At 46.4% G+C, this 20,946-nt stretch overlaps 1 protein-coding gene across 3 annotated transcripts in view; it reads right to left on the bottom strand.

The window, feature by feature from the left end:
* Nucleotides 1-20,946, bottom strand: part of NEXMIF (neurite extension and migration factor) — a 166,970-nt gene that overhangs the window by 106,954 nt on the left and 39,070 nt on the right. The gene's annotated exons all lie outside the window — the stretch shown is intronic.

Genomic DNA, 20,946 nt, shown 5'->3' with positions numbered 1-20,946 from the left:
AGCATCTATTAATTTTTTGTTTAATATACCTCAATCCACTCTGTGTCCAAAGGATGTGCTCAAGCCACGTGGCTGGGTCACAGCAGGGAGAGGCACAGGGGACAGGGAGGAAATCTTTGCCCTGGGAGAGCTGAGGCTGGCTGGGAGCAGGAGGCAGCAGGTGGCTCAGCACGGATCACATCCCACACCCTGCACGGAATGTGCTCCCTGCTCAGGTGGGCATGTGGCAGGGAAGGAAATCAGGGGCAGACAGAACCCAGCAGGCTCCAAGAGTCCAGTCCTCAATTGTACCCTTAAGGACTCCAAAGCATTTGTTGCTGCAGCTAGTGGATGTCTCATCCTATTTACATAATATATGACCTAATTTTGTGTTCACTGAGTATTTAATTACAGCCGATTGAATGCAAAAATGACTCAAAATACTCCCAGCACTAATAATTAATGTTTTAATTGTGTTTTCTTCGTGGGGTTGGTTTTTTTTTTGCCTCGCATGCAGCACTTAAATAATTTGAGCACATATTAAAAAAAAAAAAAAAATTAAATAAAGAAAATGCATTGCTCCTTCTGGAACCAGTTTGGAAGGGACCAGAAAGAGGAGGTGGCCCCTCCTTTTTCTCCACAGACAGGAGATTCTGTATTTCACACTCCCACTACCAGAATTAACAATTCCAGCCCATTTTGTGAACTAGAACCCCTGTCAGCTCACTCACCCAACCCCATCCCTCCGGGCCAGGTCCTTGTCAAGGCGTGGAGCATCATCTGCTGCCCCTGGCAGAGCTGAGACACAACAGTGCTGAAAGGGACCCGAGCTCAGCTGCTCAGCCACCCTCTCCCAGCACACCACAACGTGGCTCTGTGAGGAACACCAGCTACTCGTCAGCATTTTCCAGATATTTAATAAGGATCTCCTTAAAAAGTGAGTATTTCCATCCCAGGCAGGGCTGGAAATCCCTGTCCCATTGACAAATGCCTGCAGCAAATCCAATCCTGGCCATTTCTCAGGGCAGAGTGAGATATAACAATACAACATTTGCAATGTTCTGTTTCAGCTCACCAAAAGGCTTTGGAATGGCCATTTAATCAGGCCAGTTCCAAACATTTCACACTTCAGATTTAAAAAAAAATAAACAAAAATTGAAAAACAGCAGAAGCACTAGTAACTGTAGAATTGTTCACATACCTTAGATTGAAAGGGTTTACATGTTCTAAACCCTTCAGGAATTATGTGTACTGAACCTACAAGGAACAAACCCATCAAAGAATCACTACCACAGTGTACTGGAGCAGGATCAGTCCTCCTGCAGCACATCCAGGAATACTCCCTGTGTTTTCTTCCCTGGGAATGACTCAGATAATGATAGCAAGTGGCAAATTAAATCATACCAGTGCTATCTGAGAGCTGCAATCCTTCATAATTAGGGGACTTTGTTTGTTTAGGGAAAAAAAAAATCACATTTATAAAAAGCTTATCTCAGGGATAAGGGACCATTGTTTTTAGACTGTTTTTTTAATAATGCCAGCGTTTAAAAATAGGGGGAAAAAAAGAAAAAAAAACAAACCAAAAACAAACTCTAAAAGATCTTCTAAGCAGAATGTCATTATAAATATAACAAAACACTAGCCTGTAAACCACTGTTTCTGCAGAGCCAAGAAATGCTCAAACATACACAATATGTCAATCCCACACTAAGTCAGACCATTGGTTTTCACCTTGAATCAAATTAATTATTCGTTCCAAAATTATTAGAATAATCATCTCCTCCTCCTCCTGATTCTTTTGCTAAAATAACAATTCTGTTATTACGTGGCCATAACACACACCAAGAGAGCAGAGTGCTGGAGAAAGGTCTTTTAGCATTTGAGATCAATACCAATGATTATGCTCAGCATTTCTCTCTCCAGATATTTACACCACGCTCATCACCTCGGAATCCCAGCTCAATACAAGAAAAGCAAAAACTTGTTCACAACGCAGCATATTTAATCTTCAAGTGCTTGACAAGCACCAGCCAATATCCACAACTCCCTGGTGACTGCTCTGATGGAGTTCAGAGGCTGAACAGAGAGAAGGTGCCCAGGACAGGATTTGGGCAGGAATTGGGCTCATCTGAATCCCCAGGTGTAGCAGCCCCCTAAACCTGCAGGTGCCTGAGCTCATGGCAACATTCCCCCCCCAAGGTGCTGAGTCCAAAGCTTCCCTTCACATCCCTCCAGCTCTGTGCCCAGCATCTCCCTGGATGTAAAGAATTGTCCTCTCTGTGCTTTCCTGCCTGGGCAAATCTGGAAGATGCTCCAGAATCTCCAGGTTTTTAAAGATCACCACGACCAGTGGCAGACCCTTCTATGGAGTGTGTATTTAACCCAAATTTAGGGCTCCAGGCACTTAAAAATAAGATGCTGCAAAAGCCAAGTCTTCTATTAAATTTAATCCCAAGCAACCTCTGACATCAGAGCCACAGTGACTAATCCAACAAGGATCAGTGGATGCCTTTGCTCCACAGTCAGTTCAACCAGGAGGAAAAAAGACTGGAAACAATCTCAGGATTTGGGTCCTGTGGAAACCTGGTGCACATCACCCACACAGCCCCTGGGAGGAAGGGCACAGTGATGGCTGTGTAATCTCTCAAGTTTTTTTGTTCAAATATAAAAAATCCAGGAGAAGCAGAGTTGGAGAAGGCCTCTCACAGGTGACTGTCATGGACAGAGTCCATGGCAGCAGTGACTTTTGGATCTGCCTTTGCTGTCATTTCCTGAGGTACAAGATAGATCCCTCTCACCTGGGAGACTTCAGTGCAGAATAAAGATCAACATTGCCTATAAATATCCTCGAATGCATCACTCTTATTGTTTCTAACACCTCCGATTAGGTTTGGTTTCGTTTTTAAATGGAAATTAGGTCTTCATCAACCTTGAATGCTCGTTCTTGATCTACCAGTTATTATCCATTCATCCTTGCACTGGTGAGGAGTGCTTGAACACCTCTTGGAAATGAACAGCCCTTGCTAATCACCAACCTTGCTTAATAAACACAGCCCCAACCAATACCTAACCTGACTTCTAACCACAGAAACCCTAAATAAGTTTATGTTTTTATGTTATGTTTTGGAAGAGTCCAGAACATGGAGAGGGTGAGAGTGAATCTGGAGAAATTGCTCTAAGGACTTGCTTCATTTTTTTATTTACTACCTAGTGACATTCAGTTCTTAATGATCCATTTTCTAGGAAGGTTTTATTAATGTTAATAGCAAACACACAAGTCCATCCATTCATCTGCTTTAGTTGCTATTTAACTCCTGCTGAACACAACTTAGGACTGGAGCTTGGACACAGATTTTTCTCACTAGAACAGCTATGAAACTTCCCATCCTCTGTGATTACAAGGTCCACAACCATTTCCAGGGAAGGAGTAAGTGGGGTGTTACCTGAATCATTATATCCACAAGTTAACCAAGGAAAGACAATTCAGAAGAGAGTGGTTAAAAATCAAGGAGGAACTTCTAATCTCCAACAGTGGTTTGATGGTTTCATATTTTCCTGCTTCCTCCTGTCCAGACCAGGGCTCTCCATGTGGGAGGAGAAGAAGTTGGGAGAAAGGAGAAGAAAAAATAAAACTTCCTTTGTCTTCAACAGATTTTATAGATTCTGTTCAGTATTTCAATGAAATATTTACTTTTCTTGTACTTTATGCTTTAATTATTCATTACTGAAATCAGTTTAAAGAGCTGCCATGCTCTTAAATGAAGTTCTAAAACCGATACCTTGGAGCTCCCCATTTATTGTAGTTTAGTGACTTTTATCTCAAGTCTGCTCTGACAAACTCATTCCAGACATCACACGAGGAGCTTCTGCAAGGGCTGCCTGCAAAGCACAGGCTGAGGCTGCAGCAGAGACAGAAGTTGGCTCCTTCTGCCCCTGCAGGATGGTGAAAGGCCGTCACTGCGTGGGTTAAACACCCCTGGGGGACGTGGAAGCGTTTGGTGTCATTGAGGGTCCATCACACAAGCGGCAGAGATGATCAACATCCAACTTTAAAGGCAAAAGAGAGGGGAAAAAAGAGGAGAGAGAATACTGAGTTGGCTTCATGGCAGCTGGTGACACAGCTGGGAGCAGGACCCACAGCCAGCTTCTCCCAGGTGTGTGAGAGCTCTGCAGCACATCAAACACCCAGACAGAGCATTTACCTGCAAAACATCTGCAGAAGGTTTCCAACAAACCCTCATTCCCCCACACTGTGAAGAGAACAGCAAAATACAGCTCAGAACAGCAAAATGCAGCTCAGAACAGCACAATACAGCCACAGCAAACACCAGTTTAAAGTTCACCTGCTGCCTTTGCACAGCAAGACGTGTCTGTGGACAACCCCAAACCCTGCTGGCACTGGCAGAACCTCACAATAAAATTCCGCCTAAAACTTCTGAGTTTGTCTTCGCAAGGAAAAGCAGAGCTGTCATCACCTCACCTTCGCTAACCCAGGGCAGCTTTCAGAGGCCAAGTCCCTGCAAATGGTGCAGCTTTTGACAAATTGCTGTGGTCAGGGCAGCCTGAAGGTCCCAGTCACCTGGCAGCACGTCTGGAAATGCGTTCCCTGGTCTCTCCTCCAGTGCAGCCCGTGGCACTGAGGATGCTGAGTCCCAGCTGCTGGTGCAAGCACCGGACACAGAGACGATTTCAGCTCACAGTCCAACTCGATATCCCTCTGAAGGGAGAGGGGAATAGGAACAAGCAGACTACACTGGTCAGGGTGACAGTCATTTGTCACCAGCTGAACTGTTGTCAGGGCCGGGGCACTTCATTTCTTTCACTTCTGGAGCGTCGCGGCGGCGATGACTGAGAACAGCGCTGCGGTGTCTGTGCACGCCTGCAGGGAAGGATCCCAGGAGCAAAACCAAGATGTTTGTTGGAGTCTTCAGGGAGGGAGCTACAGAAGCTGGCAGCACAGGTTTGGGGGAGCTCTTGTCAGCATCAGACAGAAGAGTTTGGGTAGGAAGGGGCTCTGAGATGGGCAGGGACATCTCCCGCTGTGCCACTGCTCCAAGCTCCAGCCAGCCTCGGACACTTCCAGGGATGCAGCCACAGCTTCTCTGGGCATCCTCTCCCCACCCTTCCCTGGGTTTTCTGCCCAATATCCCATCCCTCCCTGCCCTCTGGCAATGGGAAGCCATTCCCCTTTTCTTTTATCACTACGTGCCATTGTTCAAAGCCCCTTTCCAAAATACGCTGCTGTTATTTCATGAACAGTAGATACAATGTAAAATCAGACCCTGAGAGTAATTACGAGGTTCAGGATAATGCTACTATTATTTCTGGTGCTCAGTTTCTCTATCTGGTGTCTAATGCAGCTCAGAAGCTCATTATTAATCTCAAAAAAAAAAAAAAAAGTGTCTCTATCTAATTCACGAACTGTGAATACTAAATACTTTCAGATTGTGTTTTGTTTGTTGTTGTTGTTTTTTGAAGAACTCAAAATTTTCAAAACATCTAGAGGGCTCCTAAGGAATAGCATAAAACAAATACTTTGCATTTTCAAAATTAAAATTCTGGAAGAGGCTCTAAACCTAACACCAAACACTTATGCAACTTGAATTTTAACCATCTTCACATCCTTAATCTTCATCATGTTTAGTACATTACATTTCTTTGACAACTAATCAATCAAAGGCATCATACCTTCTGTAAAGCTGCCAATTTAGTGTCATTTTGCCCTCTCTCAACAACGATTTATTTTCTACAGAAACTTCCCTGTTTATTTTATATACGTATAATTTTTATATATAAAAAAAAATATAGCAGAACGAAGAGGGGAAATAAGACAAGCAAAGCAGCCAACACAATATTGCAGCACTCAGGACTGTCGAGAAGAAACCCACGGGATCCATCGAGGACATCCCCACGACTCGGTGGCCAACAAAGGGAAGAATTGGCTCTAAAAGGACCAAGAAGCTCTGGAAAGAGGCCAGGAGGAGCCAGCAGCAGCCATGAGCTCTCCTGGATGAAGATTGGAGCAATTTCCCAGCTCTGGCACAGGGGATGGTTGTGAAATGCAGCCTGGTGCTTGTGCTGCCCAAAATAAAACCCCTGTTTGTCCACGGCCTGCCATAAATGTCATAAAAGATAAAGGGAGAGCGGGAAGAGATCAGCACTAAATACCAACAGGGGTAACAGCACAGAACTCCTGGAGGAAATGGCAGCTCCAAAACACAGCAGAGCTGCCCCCAGCAGGGAAGGGAACACCAAGGGATGCCCACCAAGAGCATCTCCAGGGGGATTCTGCCCAGGGAGATCCTTCTGTCAGGGAGGTTCTGCTCCTCCTAAAAGCACGGGGGTTTTCAAAAAGATTGATTTCCTAAACGGGAACAGCACTGCAGCCTAATTCCATTATTTTCAAGGGAGCTGAATTGGAAAGGTCTGTTCAGGTGTGATGGCACCTTCTGGGGAAGGGAGGTGAGGAATCAATTCCATAAACTACTGAGATTGAGGCAACTTAAAAAGAACACCACAAAAACAATCAAATCTTTCACAACAATTCAAAGAACCACCCCCTAAAGCATCTGACAGCCCTGACTGGCACACCTGGCCCCATCCCTGTCTGCCCCAGATCCTGGGAATCCACTGCTGCTTCCTACAAGCTCTCAGGTTACTCCAGGGAGCACATTTCCCCCAAAATAACCTCAGGGTGAGGAATAGAGACCCAGGCATTGCTCTGGCTAAGTGGTCTGGGGGAATGGGACATTCCCAAAAGGCCATCGTCCCTGCAGAGCCTTGGAAAGGGCAGGAAGAAGAGGCTGGAATGATGCCTGGAATCAAGGGATGCCAACATTGATTGAAAGATGTTCCCAGCCTACAAACCTCCCCCTCAGCGTTAAAGCAAACCCATCCCACACCATGGCAGCACTGCTCTCAACCAGCTTCAGGAAGAATCCAAGGATTCCAAATGTGAGGCTGAATGACAGACAGAGAGGAGGGGAGGGGAGGGGAGGGAAGCTCCCACCTGTGGGAAATGCTCACAGGTGCTCTGAAACTCATCACAGAAACCTGCACAGGAAGGCAACAAAACTGGAAATTCGAACACCCGGTCAGGGAGGCACACAGCATCCCTCCAAGCTCGTAGGTTTTACTTTTAGTGGCTATTCATAAATTTTACCAAAACTTCCCGGTCACCTTGGCATCCCTGCCAAGCTGGGAGCAGAGATCTGGGTGGGCTGCACAGTGACCTTTCCACACCACATTAGTGCCCTTAATTTGCTGAACTAACAGTTCCTCCTGCTGCTTTTGAATACATATCAAATGACTTTTGAGTTACCACTCAAGTCTTAAAAGCTTCTTACAGCCACTCCTCCAATTCAGTGTGCTGGGCACAGAAAACCTGCAACACTGCGAGCCCTCCAGATAAAAAACTTCTGCCTAAATTTTACACACTGGCACCTAGAAAATCAAATAAAGTGGTCCAAGGTCCCAGCAGGCCCTAAAAGTAGACCTCCCACCTTATTTCCATAAGCTGTACCCAACAATTTGTGTTCAGAAATTCCTGTACTTCCATTTCTTCTGAGACTTCAGCAATGCAATTATTCCCTTACACTGTGCAAACTGAGAAATAAAACTTGGCCCAAAAACTATAAAGGATGTATTTCTATGCAATAAGATGCATCAGAGACCAGGTTTCATTATTTTCCTCGGTTTTGATCACGTTTCAGGGGTTCTTGTGAACACCACAAACAGCACCTCCTCTGCTCCTCGTGTCAACCCAAAAACCAACCATGGCTGGGCAGCTCTGGAAGGTTGGCCAAGCCTAAAAAGAACTGGTTTTAGCTGTCTGTGAAAAGATCCGTGAGGGGAAGGGAAACCATCAGATATTAAGCACCCAATAAAGAAATGCAGACATATTAATCAACTTGTACTCAGCACCCTCTAGGCTGTGCAGCTCAGGAAGCATTTTCATCTGGCATCTATTCAAAGGTGTAAGACAACACTGCTCCCACCACCCAGGTCCTGGGCCCCTGTGCTGGCAGGTGACATGTCCCCACAGCTGGTCCTCCTTCCTCTGCTTCTAATGAATCCTGTTTACTCCTCTCCCGTGCACCTCCAGGCAAAAATGGCCCTTTAGCTACTGTACATCTTATTTGTCCTTGCTTTTGCAATAAGCACTCACATCAATGAGTGTTTAAAACACTGCAAAATTCAAAAGAAACTCCCCTAGGTGGTCTATGCATACAAATAAGTATATATTTTGCTTTTTTCATAAAAAGACACCCTGCAGGTTTCAAGCTCCTCTCACTGCAAGAGATATTCTCAGGCAACAATGCTGATTTGGTGTAAGCTGATCCGTATCACTGAATCCTGCCTTTGTTTTTGGCAGTCCCCTTTCAAGGTGACTAAATTAAAGTGGAAGTACAATTCCAGGCAGCCCAACAAGGGGCAAGGCTGTTTTGCAAAATCTAAAAGGCTAAATAAGATGAAGCAGACCTTCAAGATAAAGAATTAGCTCATTAAAAAAAAAAAAAAGGCACTGAGAATTTCACTGGTCATCACAGAATCAGAATCCTGGGATGGTTTGGGATGGGAAGGACCTTGAAGAGCATCTCATCCAACCCCCCTGCCATGGGCAGGGACATTTTCCACCATCCCAGGCTGCTCCAAGCCCTGTCCAGCCCGGCCTTGGACACTGCCAGGGATCCAGGGGCAGCCACAGCTTCTCTGGGCACCCTGTGCCACGGCTTCCTCACCCTCAAAAGGAGGAATTCCTTCCCAATATCCCATCCATCCCTGCCCTCTGGCAGTGGGAAGCCATTCCCCCTTGTCTTGGCACTCCATGCCCTTTTTTCCAGTTCCTCTCCAGCTCCCTTGGAGCCCCTTTAGGCACTGGAAGAAGCTCTGAGGTCTCCTCAGAGCCCTCTCTCCTCCAGGTTGAACAACCCCATATCAGAACTGGAAAAATTACTCCAGCAGGTGAAACCAAGACCAAAGCCCCTGTCTCAGAACCCCTCACATTTAATGGTCAGAGTTTAAGAAGCAGCTTCCTCAGGGAATCTGATTTACATGAACACAACTGGTCCAGCTCGGTTCAAGCAATTCAGCCCAAAACACATGGCTTGTCACTAACCCCTCCACAACCATTATGCACAGCAGATATAAAGAGACAAATGGAGAAGATATCTAAGGTCGTTCTAAGTGTGTGAGCCTGAAATTGCTAAGAAAAAATATTTGCTGTCTGCACCTGTGTGAAATTGAGATCAGGGCTGTAAGTGCTCTCAGCACCGTGCAATACACTAATCACCCAAGGGTTCAGCAGCCTCGTTAAAATGCATCAGCAAAGAGCACATTTCCTCATCTAACAGACTCCAAAAATGAGCTGATGCACCCTTCTCTTGCAGCAAAACCAGGGCTTGTCAATATGGGCACCTGTGTGCACCCTAAACTGAGCTGTCTGTGAGTCCATGCCCCATGTGAGCACTGCCCACAGGTGGTTTTTTTTGGGTGCCTGCAGTTCCAAGGGTGCTAAAACACATTCTCAGCTTTTGCATGGAGTAAATCACCTCAGACAGAGCCATTCCTCACATCCATCAATGGCTGTGACACTCCTGCTCACCACACACGAGCCTTTCAGCCTGGCTAAAATCCACATCCTGAAAGTGAGCCACCCAAAGGTAGCCCTGGCAAGTCACTGCTGGGAATTCACAGCACACAGATCCCAGCAGGAGACCTGGAAGGCAAAATGTCCGGGTGTAACATCTGCTACTCCTGGTGTGGGAGCCACGGGACCCCTATGCAGCCCAGGCTCACACTGGCCAGTGACCCACCCTCCTCACCTGGGCACCTGGAGGCTGAAACCACCCAGCCCAGCTGTAATTCAGGGAGCTGGCAGGGGCAGAGCAGGGATTCTGCAGGTCAGGCTTTGCTCACAAAGCCCAGCAGAGCCCCCAGGCCATGGCAGGACCATGGGGAGAGCCCGGGCAGGTGCTGCTGCCAAGCTCACCAAACACACTCAAGGCCAGACTGCTGCACACTAAAATAGCTGCTGCATGAAAGGCACAGCCAGCTCTGCATATTCAAGATCAGAGCAGAGATAGATGATGAGATTCTCTGTGCTAAGCACAAAAGCCAAAAATCACCAGTGCATTTACAGTTCAATATTCGCCTAATCCCATCTTCATTTCTGGTGCATAAATGAAGCTCATTACAAATTATTTTCCTCAGAAAGCTACCAGCAACCCAAAATAATTTATGAATGTGCTGTTTGCATTTATACATCCTTGACACCCACAGCAAACATCAAAACAAGGAATTCAGTCAGTCACATTGGTTGTAATACACGATTCCTCTTTTCTCCGTGGATTCTGTCACAGCTACACCCAGCAAGCTCCTTCAGCAGCATCTTTTATGTTATTAGGTGTACACACACACAGGTACACGTGTCCACTTTGTGGGGGCTCATTCTCGGCCCATCTTGCATGAGCAAAGGCGTTTTGTGACAACAAAATGAATATTGAACAACTGAACAATCATTGGTACAAAATAAATAGGAAAATGTTGACCCTGCTCTCTGTGTTGCTCCTCTCCTCACTCTCACACTACACGATTTGCAGTAAATGGTGAGGTCCTGACGTGCAGGGACACACCAGGGATGGCAGTGAGTGCTGTCAGTGCAGGAATCACAGAGCACCACAGCCTGTCCCACACAGAGACACCTGGAACACCTGCCAGGCCAGGCAGGGCTGGTACAGGACAATATCCACACCTGGAACATCTGCCAGCCCAGGCAGGGCTGGTACAGGACAATACCCACACCTGGAACATCTGCCAGCCCAGGACAGGCTGGTACAGGACAATATCCACACCTGGAACATCTGCCAGCCCAGGCAGGGCTGGTACAGGACGCTGACATCCCATCCCATCCCATCCCATCCCATCCCATCCCATCCCATCCCATCCCATCCCATCCCATCCCACCCTCCTGCTGGGTGACTCCCTGCCAGCACCCAGGAGGCAAAGCTGATTTATCAGGACTTGCTTTGCTTTCAGCATTTCCTTCCTTGAGCACTTAAACAGGATACAGATCTCAACACAAACAAATCCAGGGACAGAATTCCCTGTTTTTTTAAATTATTATGATTATAAGAGCTCACAGACACACACACACACATCCAGCACACAGAGCAAGGACAGGATGAGCACTGCCACACGTGCAAGGGCTGCACACCTGGCCCAGGGACACAGGTGGCTCGTGGCCAGGTGGCTGCTCAGGGTGTGGGCACTCTGGGAGTGCCTGGAGCAGCCTGGCTGGCTCTGCCAAGGCTGGTGCCCACTGGGCAGGCTGGATTTATTCACCCTCCAAAGCCTTTCCAGCCACTGAGCCTTGGCACTGAACACAATGGAGTGTTCAACAGCAAAGCCAGGGCTGGTGAGGGCTGAGCAGACCCAGGAGATGCTGGGGAGGAGGGAAAGATGCCAGAAACCCCCACAGCTCCCAACCCCCAGGGCTGTGCTGCAGGAGAGACCCTGGTCCCAGAGGAGGAGGCTCAGGTCAAGGTGGAGAGGGGGAAAATTCCAGCCCTGCTGCCTTTGGCCCCTCTGGCCAGTCTGGATGGGGCTTGGAGCATCCTGGTCCAGTGGGAGGTGTCCCATGGCAGGGGGTGGGATGAGATGAGCTCTGAAGTCCCCTCCAACCCAAACCAGCCTGGATTCCATGAGGATTTAGCAGCAAAAGCACCCCCAGGGTTCCCAACAGCTTTCCCATGTGCAGAACCCAGATTTCCATGTCCCCAGCACATCCCACACATTTGGATCTGCAGGATCTGACCACCCCAGAGAAAGCCACCACAGCCTGAGAGCACCAAGGCTCCCTTTCTTCCTCAGGGCTTTGTGTTTGCAAGAACCAGACACAAAGAGGGACTCTTATTATCAGCTCTGTGCTGAACACACACACACACACACACACAGAGCCCTCCTGATTGCACACACCAGGTAAAATCAAGCATCAGGAATTTTCCTCAAAACGTTGTGTTAACCTCACTCCATCAGCCAATAGCTCTTCTCCTTTTAAGTCCTTGAATACCAGTTATTTTATACTAAATTCAATGTTTGGTCTGTGTAGTATGGCAATTCAGGGAAAAGAAAAAAAAAAAAAGCAGAAAAAAAAAAAAGAGAGAGAATACTACATTAAACAGATTTGGAAATACAATTAATCAAATACAACGTCACAAATAAGCAGTCCCCTCTGCTCCCCCCGAAAAAAACCCAAAAAAATAATAATAAAAAGAAGAAAAACCAGAGTGCAAATTTAGGAACTCAGAATGAAGCTTGGAAATTTGCCACTAATGGAGAAGAACAGATATGGCTTATGAAATAACCCCACCATTTCTGTGTATAATCATTATTTTCAGTTTGGCCTCCCTAAATTAAATCGGTTTTAATCTTTCCTGCTAAACTGGCACAATGTTGACTCCAGCTTTTGGGTGTCCATTTGTTCTACCACATGACATCACGAAATGCCTGCCAATAACAGAGAGATGCCTAAAAGCCTTGAAATTCTTGGCTTTGGGACTCCAGGTTTTCTGAGAACTGTTAATTTACTTTGGCTTAAATCCTAGATTTTGGCTCCACTTGAGAAAAGTATTTCTCACACAGTAATTAAACTTGTAGTGGACAACACTGAAGCAATAGGGGACGAGCTGCAAAGACAGGATGTTGTCTAGGCACGTTTTTCTGAGCTTTCTCTTCTTGCAGCCATGAGAAGAAAGCACTGAAGGACCAGCAACACAATTTAAGTTCTAATTAGAGGAATCTAGGAAGAAGAAATGGCATTTGTTAGACAAAACTTTATGTATAATTACAAAATTGGAGAAAGCCAAGCTGTCAATTGGAAAACAAACTCAGACCATGTAAAATTCAGAAGGGGAAACAGCAGCAGTGAAATTATCTTTCCCAAAGGAACATTTCCCGGGGTCTGAGCAGCATCCTTGTGCTGGTGCACAGCAGGAGAAGCCTCACCTCTCCCCCCTGCATGGGGATTCTCCTGGAAAACACAGCAAAACCAGGGAACAGCACAAGGACAGTGCCTTGACCCCCAAAAACCAGGGGACAGCACAAAGACTCGACCCTCCAAACCATCTGGGACAAAGGCCCTTGGCTGCTCTTTAATGGGAATTTGGCTGTATTTCCCTGCCCTGCTCGTGGAGCAGCAGAACAGAAATGGCACAAGACTGCAAGTTCAAATACATTACAAAATAGTCTGCAAAAATAGCTGGGCCTTGTAAGAAATATCCTTCTCCATGGAAACCACCAGACGCTCCCAATTCTGGCAGACTGGAGAAAACGGGTTGGTATTATTAAAGGAAATGTCTGTGTACTTGGGCTTTTTTAATTCTAACCTTCTGCAAGAGAGGGGCAAATGCTGTGTCCAGCACAGGTCAGCTGAACTTCCCAGAGCCTTCCCTCCCCTCACCCAGGAATAGGAAATTCCCAAGGGACAGAAGGATGGGCGGGGGGTTTGCTTTGCAGGTCTCTGCAGTGCTTTTAATTACAGATACAGAATGGAAAGAAGCAAGGAACAAAAAAAAAAGACCCCCTGGGGTTTTAGAACACCTGTCCACACAAATCAGACACCTCCACGTATTTTTGTGTGGAGTGAGGCAAAGCAGAGCTCCTGTAACACATTAATAAATGCAATGTGTATCTTTCAGCATCTGTGTGTTCCAAACCTCTCACACTCAAGCGAGTGCAAGATAAGCCATTACTATTCTCTCCCTCACCCAAAACAGTTTCCACTTTGGATGCCAGGTGGGGAACTATAGATTAATTAACTCCCAACTGGCACTGATGGGATAATTACAGTCTCCTGTCTCTGGATTTCACCATTTCCAGCTGAACTCCCACACCAAAAAGCAAATCCTAACCATGAACCTCCACTTCTCTGCTGATTCCCAACAGGGCACTGACCCTTTACCTGTGGAGGCTGGGATTCACAATTCAGAAGAACTTAATAGAATATTTTTAAAGAAATAAAAGTGCTGCAGCCTCAAAACATGAAAGGGCTGGGCTACAAAGGAGCACTCATATAGAGAGCAATTATATTTTTGATATCTAATGGTTCTGCCTCAGGAAGCAAGAGCTGGCTAGCATCAAACTGTATAAAAGAAAGGATTATGGGCTCATGAAAAAAGAATGCCATTTTGATTTAAAACCCAGCAAAGCATAGTGCAGATTTGTTATTTTAACTCACAGTGCTTAATTCCTATAACAAGCCTGAATGCCATTAAGGACGAAAAATACACGAAATACTTGTGGTACAAGACATTAAAAGTAACCTCAGTTCTCATCAGTGGCTCTGAGCATGCCATTCTCTGCTTCCTGGAGCTGCTCTGCACCTGCATAATGCATCTGGGCTACACAAGGCTGCAGCAGGAAAAATTAAAACCAAAAAAAATTCAAACTCATTTCCGAAAATCAGCTTCTCCCCAGCATTTCCCAGGTTATGGTAACTCCCAGCCAAAGGAGCCCAAAATCTCCTCCTGACTCCCCAGCCACCACCAAAAGCAGCTCCCACCTGGTTTCTGTGATTTCATTCAAGGTCTCAGGTACCACGGCAGAGTTTTTAAAAGAAATTCTCAGCATTTAATCCCCAGCACCAGCAATCATCATCATGGGTGAAACACAGAATTTGCACAAAAATAAAAAGATTTAGTTCTTCCTCAATTCATGAAATTAAAGGATAATCCCCAATTATTCAGAATACTTTTGTAGTCTGGTATCTCAATTTGCCTTTTACTTTTATAGTGGGGTTTGGGGTGGTTTTGTTGTGGGCTTCTTTTGAAGTCACTCGTGTCCAGAGGATTTAGAAATTATGCAAAACCGGTTGCTGCTCCCTGTTTTAAAGAAATGGGTGTGTTCAGTGTGCCTTGCTTCATAAAGCAGCATGAGCAAATAAATAGATAGAAATATGTTCTTGCTGCATTAGTCCATTAAAAAGAGAAATAAACCAAAAAAGAGTTCCAGCAAGCAGACAGGGAGATGATTTCTGCAGCACCTGCACCCATCATCACGACAAATGTGACACTGGGCGAGCACACGAGGGAAGATGGAAAAGGGACCAAGGCACAATAGGGGAGTGGAGAACGAAATCTGTGCTAAAATGTGGTGCTCTGGGGTCCCTGGAGGTGTCCAGGGCCAGGCTGGACAGGGCTTGGAGCACCCTGGGACAGTGGAAGTGTCCCTGTCCATGGAAGGGGGTCGGGACAAAATGGGCTTTAAGGTTCTTTCCAACCCAACCATTGGAATGTCATTTCTTTTCCTGCCCAATCACCCCAAAGCACGTTTGAAACTTCCCCTTTTTGTTTGGTAACCTCGAGATACAGACACTGGAAATAAATGAATGGACTGTAATGGTCGACAAGGCACCTTTTGACAAGACTGAAAATCCATTCATACTCTGCTTGTCAAAAATCCCAATCCCACAAGGTGCACCTGCTACTGCTCAGGAGGGAAAGGGATCATCTCCTGTCACACCCTATCCCCCCAAAACCCCATCCCCATCTGTCCATTCCATCTCCTCCACACTTCATGAAAGCTGTGCAGGCACACTCATGGAGAAGATTTCTGTGGAAAAACCGGGGCACGGTGTCAGTGATGGAACAAGAAGTGTTCTGGTGAGAGCTGGAGCAGGAAATGCTGCTCCCTTTGTGCTGTGAAATGACAGCTGGATTTCCTCTGCTGACATCTCTTCCCGTGGCCATCACTTCCTTATAAACCCTCCTCAAAACCCAGGCCCTGCAACTTTACACCAAATTATCCAAACGGGGGAAAACAAGGGAACGTCAAATTGTTATGTTAAAAAATAAAATTAAGTCGTCTGAGAAACAAGTGATGCAAAAGCCATCTAAACAACTCCATCCCCTTCTCTTCTCAGCCTTTCCTTATCCCATGTCTCAGATCCCAAGCCCAGAGGCTGCTCCAGGTTTCAGGATGCATTTGTGTATTTTTAGGGGTGTGGGTGACATTGGTTTTTGACTAATTCCACCTGGATCATTAAAAAAAAAAAAAACAAGGATGTGAGTAAGATCTGGGTGCCTCAACCTGGCTCCTTTAAGAATATTCCTGTAAAAACCAGCCAAACCAAAACTATTTTCCAATATTACCCTTTAAGTAAAAGCCCTGGGTTTATTTTTCCTGAATCAATAAAAAAAAATTTATAAGGGCTTTTTATGACTCTTTTGATATTTATAAGAGCCGTTTAGAAGGGAATAAAAAAACCCTACTGACTATTCAGGAAAATAAAATTTTCTTCAAGAAAGAGCTGCCAGAAGCCTTGGCTAGTTAGAAAAACTTGCTAATTTCTATAAATCACAGTAAGCTTCAATTCTGGGTGTAGCCACAGCAGGTACATAAGGGCAAAACTGCATTCTCTTCTTAATGTCTTTCAAACAATCAGATCCAGACAGAAGAAAGAAAATTCACTGCTTTCAAGTGATGAAGTAGGTTTCTGAATGGCTACAAATTAATATAAAAATATTCAAATATGAAATTTGAAGACAAAAGGCTGATGGAGGACAAGCACTGCGCCAGCCAAATTCAGATTTTTAGCCTCTGAAGGCTTCATGCACTCCTCACCCCATCCTTCCAGGGGTCTCTACAGTGGAAAAACATCAAGGAAATACAAAGATCCACAGAAATACATGGATCTACCTCTGCTTGCTCCAGCCAGAGCTCCACCAGGATGAGCTCCATGGAAGCTTGGGCAGGACCCACTCCCCTCCCAGGGAGATGGATTTCAGTGGGACAACACAAGCTGGATGGACCCATCAGCAGACAAACTCCACTTTTTGGTTTCTACAGCTCAGGAAGCTTTACAGCTCATTTAAAGGAAGTATCTTGGATTTTTTTTATACTGTTTAAAGCTTTGGGTTTTTTGGTACAGCAATGTGACAGCTCAAAATCACTGTGCTACACAATGAGAGGCTTGTCAGAAATGGCCTCTGCTCCACCATCCACCCTTCCCCACACAGGCTCCATCCAGTTTGATTTTCTGGGGAGAGGGAAACACCTCAGAACCATTCAATCCTCACCACAAAGCCTCTAGCTCGCCTTCCACTGACCTGTATTTGCAAACCTGCACCCAGAACATCTTTTCCCTCATTTTAATTTAATTTAATTTAATTGAGAAGCAGGTGCCTGTTGCAGCCCTGCAGGGCACGTTTGTATCCTCCTGCTGATGTTGCAGAGGTTCCCTGCCATTCCTGCTACACGAGCCAAGCCAGGCAGGGACACAGCCACCAGCTCTTCCCAACACAACCAAACACTGCAACAGCTGCTCCAGGAGCCACAGCCCAGCACTGGGGCCCCAGTGCCACCAGAGGATGGAGGGATGGATGGATGATGGATGGATGATGGATGGATGATGGATGGATGGATGGATGATGGATGGAGGGATGGATGGAGGGATGGATGGAGGGATGGATGGAGGGATGGATGGAGGGATGGATGGATGATGGATGGATGATGGATGATGGATGGATGGAGGGATGATGGATGGATGATGGATGGATGATGGATGATGGATGGAGGGATGGATGGAGGGATGGATGGAGGGATGGATGGATGGATGATGGATGGATGATGGATGATGGATGGAGGGATGGATGGAGGGATGGATGGAGGGATGGATGGATGATGGATGGATGACGGATGGATGACGGATGGATGACGGATGGATGACGGATGGATGACGGATGGATGACGGATGGATGACGGATGGATGGATGGAGGATGTATGGATGGAGGATGTATGGATGGAGGATGTATGGATGGATGATGGATGGATGATGGATGGATGATGGATGGATGATGGATGGATGATGGATGGATGATGGATGGATGATGGATGGATGATGGATGGATGGATGATGGATGGATGGATGATGGATGGATGGATGATGGATGGATGATGGATGGATGATGGATGGATGATGGATGGATGGATGATGGAGGGATGGATGGATGATGGAGGGATGGATGGATGATGGAGGGATGGATGGATGATGGATGGATGGATGGATGGATGGATGGACAGATGGATACACAGCCACCTCCTTGCCCAGGTGGCAGCTCCCAGTGGCAAAGGCTTCCCTAGGGTAATTCCAGCTGTTCCAGGTGCCTGGAGCAGAGTTGTGCCCCAAGGTGGTGGCCATGGGCTGCTGGGGTTCAGCTGAGCTGCAGTGTGGTTTATTCAGGACCAGATCCCTTGCAGGAATCATTACAACTTTAGCTGGTCATCCATGGGTTGCTGATTTCCAACACAGAGAATTAAAGCCACAATGGCAAAAATAAAGCTTCAGGGGGAGTGACACACAATTTGTACCAAGGAGGGCAAAACAGGGCAGGGAGGAGCATGGTGAGAATTTGTTCTTGAAAGGAGAAAGGAGAGGCAACCCAACAGGCCTGAGCTCCCTTCCATCATTTTATGCTCTGGTTTACACCTCTTGATACCCAGAAGAAGGCAAAGTTCACTAAGAGGACACAGTGCAAGGAGCTCCAACCATTCCATATCCACTTTTAACAGATCTGAAACCCTGTCCTCTGAAGTCAAAGAAAGTAATTCCCTGAACACTATTTGCCTTTTGCTTCTGTCTTTTCTTTTTGGCATTTTCTTTTTTACAAGTACTCAAGTCAAGAATATTCACACTCATCCTGTCCACTCCTCGGGAGGATGGGGAGGTGTTCAGTGCCAAGTGCTTGGATAAGCTTACAGGTTTAAAGCCAGACATCAGTAATAGAAGCAATCACAGCCATCAAACTACTAAGAAGAGCAGTAATGGGATTATCTGTCAACACAAACAAAAGGATAAATACAAGCAAACCCATCAGTCCCTGAAACCTAATTCTCATGTTAATCTGAGACTATGGCAGGAAGATTAAAGAACCCTGGGATCAAACAAAAAGTTATTGATTGTAAAATTCTTGCCTTAAACAAAGTAGGTGTTTGTGGTTTAGGATAACCATGTGTATGGCACCAGCTGGTTAAGGACAAAAACTGCACCATCCCAAAGGAGCAGCAAACAGGGGATACAAATCAGGGAATTTCCTCTTCCAGGACAGGGCTTGGAGCAAGCAGGAACAGTGGAAGGTGTCCCTGCTCATAGCAGGGGGTTGGAATGAGACCCCCATTCCCTGTCTCCCTGCACCACTGAAGGGAGAGGTGGGGGCAGGTGTTTTGAAGGTCTTATTTCACTTCCCATTATCCTGCTTTGGCTTTGTTAGCAAGAAATTCAATTAATATCTCTAATTCAAGCCTGTTTTGCCTGTGATGGTTTTTGGTGAATGATCCCTCCTGGACTCTATCCCAGCTCATGAACCCTTCATTACACTCTCTCCTCTGTCCAGCTGCAGAGGGGAGTGAGAGAGAGGCTTTGGTGGATCAACCCACTACATCTCCCTTCACCACATTCAAGCAGCAGGGAAAAAACCCAACTAAACCACTAAATCACAACACAGCTGAAAGCAAACACAGTGGCATTCAAAGCCCCTCTCACTTGGCCAGCTTTACTGGTGTGAGCACAGCCAGAGCTCAAACACCCTCTGCCAGAGCTCTGCACCAGGCAGGGCAGCAGCTCAGCCCTGGGACTGATCCCTGAGCTGTCCCTGCTGCCCTCCCCACATCTGGATTTTACAGCACAGAAGCAGCTCAGCCCTGGGACTGATCCCTGAGCTGTCCCTGCTGCCTGCTGCCCTCCCCACATCTGGATTTACAGCACAGCATCACCTGCCTCTGCCTCTTAAACACAGAAACTGCTGGAAGTTGTGTCTGGCAGGAAAAGCGTCCCTGGGGTTTTGCTGCCAGGTGAGATGGGGCAGGTGCACACACATGAACACAGGTACAGACATGAACACACGTGAACATTTACACACGTGTACAAACATGAACACACATGTAAAAACGTGAACACACGTGTACAAACATGAACACACATGTAAAAACATGAACACACATGAACAAACATTTACACACATGCCCAAACATGAACACACATGCCCAGACATAAACACACATGTACAAACTGAACACACATGCCCAAGATACAGACCCTGGCAGCAGTCTGAGCACGGGGAGGGATCCAGCCCTGTTTTCCTTTTCCCACTCTCCCACAGCAAGCCGTGCCAGCTGCCCTCACACCTTTGCTGCCAAGGCTCCATGCAGATGCAAGGTCTGCAGCATGGCACCGAGCATCCACCCTGCTTCCCTGGCAAGCCAATGTCAGGACTCACCTGAGCCCAGGAGCAGGGGAGGCACAGAGGGGCCCAGAGCAGGAAGAGGCTCTGGCAGCTCCCAGGTAATTTGATGGCACCCAAATTGTGATCCAGTTACAACCCAGCACTGGGGGACACTGGCAGAGCTGTTCCCACCTGGATGATCCCGTGTTCATTGGGTTGCTGAGGTCAGTAAGAGATTCTCATTTATTTAACAGGGTGGGATCAGGCCCTTGTAGCACAAAAAGCCACAAAACTGGCAGCACAGCCACTGGGAAAGCTCAGAGAGATACCTGCCTGTGTCTAGTATAAAAAGGAGTCATTTCCCTGACTCTGCTCTGTTCCAGATGTTCTCTCCCCATACCAGGATTTCAGATACACACATTTATTTTTTTTTAGGAATCTGTTCCCTCTCCTTTTTTACACAAGTGCCTCAAGTCCATGCTGCTCTCTGTGTGACAGGCACAGCTCCAGGCTCCCAAGGAAGGGTGTATGAGACACCAGAAGGCTCCATATGCATTTTTCATCTTCTTATGCAACCTCCACACATGGCTGAGGAGATTTTCTGCAAACAGTTCAGCCATCCACCTAATGCTTCCTTAATGGGAGTGTTTTCCCAAAAAACACTACAAGAATTTTCAAATAGAAACAATTAGCATTCACAGTAATTTGCATCTACTTTCCCCCATTTCTAAAGCAGCAGGCTCTGCTTTA

Source organism: Sturnus vulgaris, chromosome 14 (genome assembly GCF_052056855.1).
Source record: "Sturnus vulgaris isolate bStuVul1 chromosome 14, bStuVul1.hap1, whole genome shotgun sequence".
NCBI lineage: Eukaryota > Metazoa > Chordata > Aves > Passeriformes > Sturnidae > Sturnus > Sturnus vulgaris.
Note: the sequence above shows the minus strand (reverse complement) of the source record. Positions and strands in the feature narration are given on the sequence as shown.